The following is a 9,488-nucleotide window of genomic DNA, read 5'->3' as shown; positions in this document are numbered from 1 at the left end:
CAACATTAGTATTATCTCTAAATTATATATAATAAATATTTGAAGGAAGATAAGTGAAATTAAAATATAAATTAGAAAGATAAGTAATAAAAGTTTAAAACTAAAAAATATATATATAATAATAATATTTTTTATTTGAATTATATTATTTTATTAGTTTTATTTTTTGTAGAATAGAAAGGTAGAGAAAAATAGAAAATGAAAGAAAAGAGAGAAAAAGATAAAGAAGAAGAATGAAAGAGGAAGTTTGTTAAATTTAAAAGAAAAAAATTTATTTTAATTGTAACGAAAAATATCTGGTGACATATTTTGATTTATCAAATTATTAATATAAAATATAAATTATAAATTATAAACTATATAATATATCAGTAATGCTCCACATCCATATAAAATATCTAACCAAGTTATCCAAGCACTTTTTTGTTAACACGCCTCCTCTATCCCCCAAGTTACGTGAAATACATGCGCACCCCCTCTCCCTCCTATAACGTAACAGAATTAGGTAAACCTCTTTTTCAACGTAAACATTCTTCAATGTTAACGATTTGGATCTGCAATCTCTGTTGCTCAACGCTCTTCTTATTTTTCTTCTCTTCTGCTCATTGTTCTTCTCTGCTGCTCGTCCTTCTTCTTCCTATTCTTCTTCGTTTTCTTCTTCAATTTATGGATTTATCTTCTTCATTTTCATATTTTAATATTTTATCAAAACAATAAATGATTCAACTTCAAATCAGTTGAATGAGAGCGATTTGGATTATTCTTCTGAAACGAATCAAGCGGACGAGGTTTGGATTATCTTTTGAATCGAAATAAATGGAATACAATTGCTAAATTGAATTGAATTAAATTGAATTAAATTGAATTGATAATCTCTAAATTGTAGACACAGGTGTTTTGAATTTGATTTTATATAATGGATAATGTTCCGTTCATTTAGTACTATACAGTTGATTCACCTTAATAACGTCTTCGGTTCATTATGCAGAAAGCTGTTTTGAATTTGATTTTATATAACGGATAATGTTCTGTTCATTTAGTACTATACAATTATTTCACCTTAATAACATGTTCGGTTCATTCTGCATAAAGCTGTTTTGAATTTGATTTTATATAATGAATAATGTTCCATTCATTTAGTACTATACAGTTGATTCACCTTAATTAATAACGTGTTCGGTTCATTATGCAGAAAGTTGTTTTGAATTTAATTTTATATAATGAATAATGTTCTGTTCATTTAGTACTATATAATTATTTCACCTTAATAACATGTTCGCTTCATTCTGCAGACCAGGTATATTGTGGATAAACAATTTGTCCCGAAATGGTTTTTTGATGAAATAAAATAAAATAAAATAGTAAAAACCCGAGAAATATAGTTTTATTGGTAACACAACAATAAGGCATTAAGCAGTAAATACAGTTAAAGCTGAATATAAACTAATTACAACAGAGATAAAATTATAAAGTAGAGACACAAAACAAACATATGCATGTTAAAGCCACTAAAAATAAAATCCTCAGACTTATGCAGTCGTTGCTAATATTAATAATAAACAAATATTGCCTTTCTGAATTTCATTAGCTCAACATATCTCGCAGATCCAGCAATAGCAGAGAGCAAAGAGGTTGCATCAATCATAACAGTTGCATAAAAAATTAACCATTTTTTTATTTTTTTATTTTTTTGTAATTTCATTACAAAATAGACTTTATTCGAATGAAATGCGATAAATATATTTAATGTGTTCACATGCTTACGTTATAGTACGGCTTCTTCTTCTTTGTCACCATTGTCTTCTTCGTTTTCGCTGTAAGGACAAAAAAATTTGGTCAATAATTCACTCAATACACTGACAAGCACAAGCATGTACATTTTAATCAAGTGAATCAAAATGAGCAACTCTACTGAACCGAACAATATTCATGTGCTGAATAAAACGTAATAAATATTTAATCATCAATAAAAATATTTCTGCATGCACAAGGACTTAACTAAACACACTAACAATAAAGTGAATCAAAATGAGCAACTCCACTGAACTGAATAACATTCATGTGCTGAATAAAACGTGATAAACATTCAATCATTAAGAAAAATATTTCTGCATCCGAAAGAACTCAACTGAACACACTAACAATCAAGTGAATCAAAATGACCAACTCCACTGAACCAAACTCCATTCATATTTTGAATAAAACGTGATAAACATTCAATCAGCAAGAAAAATATTTCTGCATCTAAAAGAACTCTACTGAACACACTAACAATCAAGTGAATTAAAATAATCAACACCAATGAACCAATCAATATATCACAGAAAGAAAATAATAACACATTTTCTATTCGTATGCCCTAGTTACGCAATAAAAATGGATTCAGAATAAGACGATCTACTAAACGAAGCAACTCAATCCACTAAACCTTAAATCGAATTAGGAGAAACGCGAGTTTTAAGAGAAATTAAATGAACAGAATAACGATAGTTTTTCTCATACCTTAGCTTGTGGAGTCTATGTTCTTGTTTTTGTTTGTTTTTTCTTCTTCCTTTCGAAAACTTGACGCGATTCTGGAATAGGAGCAGTTTCCGCAGAAAACATGATGGAGGTTTGAGAGATTTTGAGAGAGATTTGAACTTCTCTAGTGGCGATTTCGAGGTTGAAGAAGGAACATTGTTTCATAATGAAGACACGAATGAATGTTAAACGTTTCGGGGGTTTGGGCATGTGAATACACACTCATTTAATGGGATTGAGTTTCTTGGTGTTAGGCCAGCTTAGATGGACTTGGATGGAAAATTATATGGATGTGTAGCCCAACTGATTATATATATAGAGTGAAAAGGGTAGAGAGAAATAGAAAAAGAGAGAGGTAGATAAGAGAATGTAAGAAAGAAATTTATTAATTTTAAAAAAATATTTTCTCTTAATTTTAATAAAAAAGTATGTGACACATTTTGGTTATTAAATTAGTTAGTAATATATAATATAAAATATAACTATATTTCAATTTCAATATTTAAATTTTGATTTTAATTTTAATGCAATTATGAATAATAATATATAAGAGAGATAGAGTGGACGAAGGAATAAGATAGATAGAAAAAGGGAGAGAGAAAAGCGAAAAACTTTTAAATTTTGGATAAAAAAATTTGATTTCAATTGCAATAAGAAAGTAACATGTGACATATTTTAATTATAAAATTTTATTTGCGTTAGAATAGATTCTATAATTTATTCTATATCAAATACAAAATGAATATTTTTTTACAAAAAAAATTCTATGAAGTTCAAAGACTCGCATTGTTTTATACTAGAATGTTGAGAAATCTAAACAACTCATGTAAAAAAAAAATCTAGTAATCTATCCTAATTATGAATTAGTTTAAAATGTTATCAAATAAACACAAACTACGTATGAGAATAGATTCTTTTACTAAGAGAATCGATTCTTCTACTAAAAGATGCTGGTTTTAATAAAATAGTATGAAATTTTTTTATCTATTATGATTTAACCCAAAATATAGCCCTATCCAAATCGATCATTTTGCCCTTGCTTTAATCTATTCAAGAAAATATCTTTACTGTGTGTGAACACCATATTTAGTCCCAAGATACAATAAGAAATAAAAAAAATAGAAAAGGATAACAAATAAAACAAAAAGAAAAAGGTTATTTGAAAGAGTAAAAAAACTAATTTCCTTTAGTCCCTTGCTAGAAAAAAAAAATCAAATATGTTTGTCTTAATAGAAAGAAATAAATAAATGATCTCAAAACAAAATAAAATGGGAAACTTTTGCTAAAATACATATCTCCTTTTTCATAAATTCTGTATAAAATTAGGGGTATTAATTATGCAGATTTATTTCAATATTTAATTCAAAATGTGATCTTCAAGGTTACGTTTATTTTTTAGAACAGAATAAGACAAGATACTGAGAATAAGACATAAATAATTGAGATACAAAATTTTGTATTCTTGTGTTCTATTTGATGATAAATTAGAACAAATTATAAAAATCTAATTTATTCTCATTTTTTTTATTTTAAAAATTTGAGATGAAAAATATAATAATAAAAAATATAATTATAAAAAATTAATAAGAATAATAAAAAAAATTTGTGTCTCTTGTTAGTGTTTTCGTGTTCTTTCTACAAAATATATTAATTCAGTGTCTCTAGACACATTATCTTTATCCATATCTCCTCTATCAAATACAATTTTATATCTCTGTATCCCTATCTCAATGTCTTGTCTTTATAAACAAACGCACCCAAAAGTTCTATATAAAGCCCATAGTCCAAAAGAACAAAACACCAAGAGTGAATTCACAAACAAATCAGTATAGAAAACATATTATTATTTTCTCTCAATTTCAATATTTCTCTCTTTGTTCTGTGAGGTGAGGATGGATATACCTCACTTAATTACCTTTTTCTTCTCTTTTCCCTAGTCTCTTGACTCTTCCAGTTTGAGATTGAAATCATCCGAGATTAAATAGCATAACTTCAGTCATGTTTATACTTCCATTCATTTCTATTTTTTACTTGATGTCTTCTTTATTTTCATTTTCATTTTCATTTATCTTTGTTTATTTCTTTAATTTAATTTGTTTATTCCTTGTCTTTATTTCTTTAATTTGTTTCAATACAAACTTTTTTAATTTGTAATATAAACATATATGGGTACAACTACAAGTTAGCTAAATTCAGATAATTAATTTCATATTTTGATTCTAATATAAAATGAACCGTTTTAATAACATCATAAAACCATAAACGATTAATTTTGATCAAAGTTTTGAAAACTGAATAGATATCAAATTAAACTAGTAAAAATCGTATCGATTTGACTAGTTTTTTTTTAATCTTTTGGCATGTTCATTGTTAACCGATTTTTATCCTTAACTAAACTGATTCCTTGACAGTAGGGCTGGAAGTGAGCCGAGCTGAGCCGAGCTAGACCAAACTCAAGCTCGGCTCACGAAAATTGAGCTTGGCTCACGGCTCGGCTCATTAACTATCGAGCTTATTTCTTAAGCTCAAGCTCGGCTCACCAAAAGCTCACGAGTTGGCTCGAGCTCACGAGCTGGCTCAAATTAGAGAAACATAAATACATAATCTATAATTTTATATCAATAAATTATAACTTATATATTTTTAAAAATATTTGAAAAGATCAATTTTATATATTGTTTATCTATCAATAAATTATAATTTTTTTATTTATGTCCTATATTAAAATTATATGTAAAAAATAAATATTAAATAATTAAGATTGTTATAATATATATATATATAATCGAGCCAGCTCACGAGCTAATGAGCTGAGCTTATCCAAGCTCAAGCTCGGCTCATTTAATTTATGAGCTCAATTTCAGGCTCAAGCTTGGCTCACCAGCTCACGAGCTTAGCTTATCGAGCTGTTAACGAGTCGAGCTCGAGCTGGCTCATGAGCTGGCTCATGAGCTGGCTTGACTCACTTCCAGCCCTACTTGACAGGTTTCTGATTCTCAGTTCGATTTCCAGAACACTGATTTTGATAGAATTTTTTTTTCTACATTTAATGCATTCCAGAAAATTTATGACACTGTGGAGGTATTTCCTGTGGTTCTACAAATTAAAATGTGTTTCCAAATCGATGCAACCAAAAGAAATGGTTAACTTTAATTTGGGGAAAGAATAGTTGAACTTTTTTTATTCTAGGATGTAAAAAAAGTTAACAGGTTCTTTTAAACAATAATTATAAGTGTTTTCTTTTTGTACATTGAATTATTTTCTTTACAGAGGTACGTAGGGGCCGGGCCGGGTGACAGTTTTTCAATTTTATATATAAATATCGAATTTAACATAAAAAATGAATTGCTTTATTTAATTTATTCAAAAGAGTAAATGATGTTGTTTAACTTAAGTCAACTCAAATTAATTTAAATAGAACTATTAATATAAGAAGGTTAATTCTGAGTAAAGTTCAATTTTGATCAAATTTATCAAATTTAAAAAAAATAAAATAATAAAAATGGTTATCATTCTAAATATCCTTAACTTCTTGTTGTAAGTTTTAAAATTTCATTATTTGTCATTTAATACTTAATACGTACCATAAGAGTTATTTGAAAATCTACATTCTTCATATATAGGACGTACACAACACACAGAAGAAGATATGGCGAAGGTTTCAATCATATTTACCTTTGTAGTGGTCATGCTCAGTCTAATGGCTACCAATAATGGTAATTAAATTTATTTTATTTTTCATCCAATGTTTTTTTATTTTTCAATACATATTTTTAACTAGATTGAATTGATATATAAACAGGATTTGGTGTTCTCTCAATAAGGACAGAAACAAGTGAGAGAGAGTCATCAAAATCAAAGATATGCCACAATGATTATGAGTGCTACCGTATTCTACCTAGCTGCGGAGGACTTCCTCATTGCAACGAGGGTCAATGCATGTGTATATACAAACAATAATAATGTTTAAACATACAAGACATTATTATGAGCAAATAAAATGTTTAACCATTGCAAATGCTTAATTAAATAAGACAAGCATGCTCAAGATGTACAATTGTACACTGCTGCTTGTGCTCTATCATATTTTTGTACTGTCAATAAACCTAATAAGCAATGGTTAATTCTCAATAAATGTAATTTGAAGGAAATGCTTGAAATTTAATCATTTATAACCGCTTGCACTAGAATTATTTAGCTTTGGGCATCAACATCAACCGTATAATACATTAATGCTAAAAATTAGTCATCAAATATTTATAGAATTTAATTTTGATATACTATCAGTATAAAATCGTTTTGCACGTATATCCAATTACATAATACCACATTAATAAAAATAAGACTTAAATATATTTTTGGTCTCTAAGGTATAGGCCAAAAAAAATTTTCGTCTCTAATCTTTTTTGTATACAAAATCATCCTTAAGGTCTAAAACTAAACTTTTTTTTTTTTTTATGAAAGGAAACAAACTCAACACACTAAGTGAAGCCAAGAGCTATAACCTGAACTTTAGTAACACCTATATCATTTCTGACATAGCCATCAATAACATGGTTTATTTTGACATCATTCCTTAGAGCAACAAAACGACCTAGTAACACAATCCACCACATTTGTTGTCTTATTCTGAAAAATGAACTCATTCCTACACAGCCAGATATTCCATATAATGGAGAAGAACTCTACTAACCATATTTTTCGCGCGTCTTTCCTCAAGGGCATCATCCTCCAACTCTCAAAATGCTCCTTTATGGATCCCAGGATGCTACATGCACGACCCATGTAACTAAACCATGTGTACCACACCTGCCAAGCGTACTCACACGTAACAAACAAATATTGTACAGTTTCAATTTTCTTGTTACACATAATACAGACATTATTACTTCGTTCAATGATGCCCAAACGAATCAGTCGATCCTTTGTCTTAACTCAGCCTACAAGCATAAACCAAGTAAATAACTCTACTCGAGAGGGCACTAGTCATTTCCAGATTCCATTTGTGAACTTATAGTTAAGGATATCTTCCGTTACCGTGTAACACCCTACCATACAGAGTCTTATGCTTAAGTCATAATTTAGAGATGGCAAGGTATTACAACCTCTAAAATAAAAATTTAGTACATATAGTAGTATGAATGATGTTTATAACTAGGAGCCTTTGAAGGAAAAAGGGGTAAACAAAAATCGTGACTCAAAAAGCGCAACACTCCGACCGATAACGTAACGAACAGGGATAAGCTAACGCGAGATTATATATATACAAAAGAGTGTCAAAAACGGGAATATCAAGACTCAAAATCCGGTTGCGAAGATAACCGGTCCGAGCACAGCAATATATATACATATAATAAAATAAGGAAACACCAAAGGAAACCCAAAGGGACATAAAAACAGAGAACCTATTCTCCAAAAATCCCCTGTAGAAGGAGTCATCACAGTTTGTATTATTTAATGGAGATAAAAATATCTACGCAAAACATATAAACCAAAACAGATCCCCAAGAACAAAGGATCTTCGCTAATCCGGAAGTCTCCAGCATGCCTCAACGAGAAGTCTCGCGTCCTGCATCTGAAAACCACAAAATTCGCATGGGCGAGAACCAGAGGTCCCTAGCATGGTAACAGTTCCCCATATATAACATGTAATAATAGAGAAAAGCATAAGGCAATCCTAGAACTTCCTCCAGATAATATCAAAGCTTATAAACAGGCTAAACCATAAGTGGCAACTGACTAAAGATCCTTCAGTCTAACTAACACTTCCCTTTCCAATTCCTTCAGACCTCCCAACCACCAGCAGGAGTATAATGTAGCAAACACAGCTAAACCAAACAAGAGATATACAAATAGGAATAGATAAGGCATTTAGACAATTAGCAAGTAATATGCAGTCAAATAGGCAATCTCAAACAATTCATATAGTATGAATATGATGAATGCATGTCCCTAGTGGCTGATGACATCATCTGTCGGTTATAGAGCCAACCCGACAAGTCCTGGTAGCTAACCATTGGACTGTCCCTCTGTCGCGCATCCCCAACTCGAGTTATACTCATCATAAATTTGATCATAATCATGATCCATTTCCATCACCCTCACTGGTGAATATTTACGGGGACGAGCTCATTCGGGGCTTTCACAGTGCCCGGCCACACTTACGACATAGGGTCAAAAGAGCTTCGAGTCTCAACCTGGAGCACGTGGTGGCTAGCCACTGCTTCCTCCCAGGGAAACCCTCATCTCCGATGGTGGAAGTCCAAAGATTCACAATTCATTCAACAGCATATATGCATTTATACTTAGCCATAATCATGGCTCCGCCGTAGCACGACAATAATCCAGCCATCCGGCTCACGGTTAAATCCATAACCAGCCAATTCATTAGCAATTACGGCCCTTCGGACCATGGCATAACAAGCACTTCCACCGCCATCCTCCGCATCTCACATAATCATCTTTGATCCTCATTGATCATTCATTTTTCCCTTGCTTCACTCGCAAGTTACCACATTCACTGGCTCTTTTTCTCATTGCTAGGCATATCATAATGATTTAAGACATAAGTGGTGAGATCGGAGGCTTAGAAGTATGAAATTTGGCCTTTAAAACTCAAAAATCAACTTTGGGATGAAAACAGGGCCACGCGTACGCGCACTCTCCGCTCACGCGTGGATGGCCACAAAACTCATCGACGCGCAAGCGTCATAGGCGCGGACGCGCGGGTTAAAAAATAGCCAAACGATGCGCACGCGTTAGCCACGCGTACGCATGGGTGCTCTTGCGCCCCAGGCACAAAACTGGCACAACTCTCAGGAAAATAGCTGGGCATTTGGTGCAGCGCATCGACGCGCCCGCGCACACCACGCGCACGCGTGGATGGTGCTTTCTTGAAGAACGGCGTGTACGCGCCAAGTGCACCTACGCGCGGAGGGTCATTCTGCTAAAAATTTTCTAAGTTAAAA

General features: G+C 31.5%; 1 long non-coding RNA gene across 1 annotated transcript; it reads left to right on the top strand.

Moving 5' to 3' along the window:
- On the top strand, positions 4,307-6,548 carry LOC107616661. The gene is made up of 3 exons (XR_001614590.2): positions 4,307-4,406; positions 6,144-6,236; positions 6,323-6,548. It is a non-coding gene; the product is annotated as an uncharacterized LOC107616661 (long non-coding RNA).

This window comes from Arachis ipaensis, chromosome B01, assembly GCF_000816755.2.
Source record: "Arachis ipaensis cultivar K30076 chromosome B01, Araip1.1, whole genome shotgun sequence".
In the NCBI taxonomy this organism is placed as follows: Eukaryota; Viridiplantae; Streptophyta; class Magnoliopsida; order Fabales; family Fabaceae; genus Arachis; species Arachis ipaensis.
This window is presented reverse-complemented; position numbering and strand designations above follow the sequence as displayed.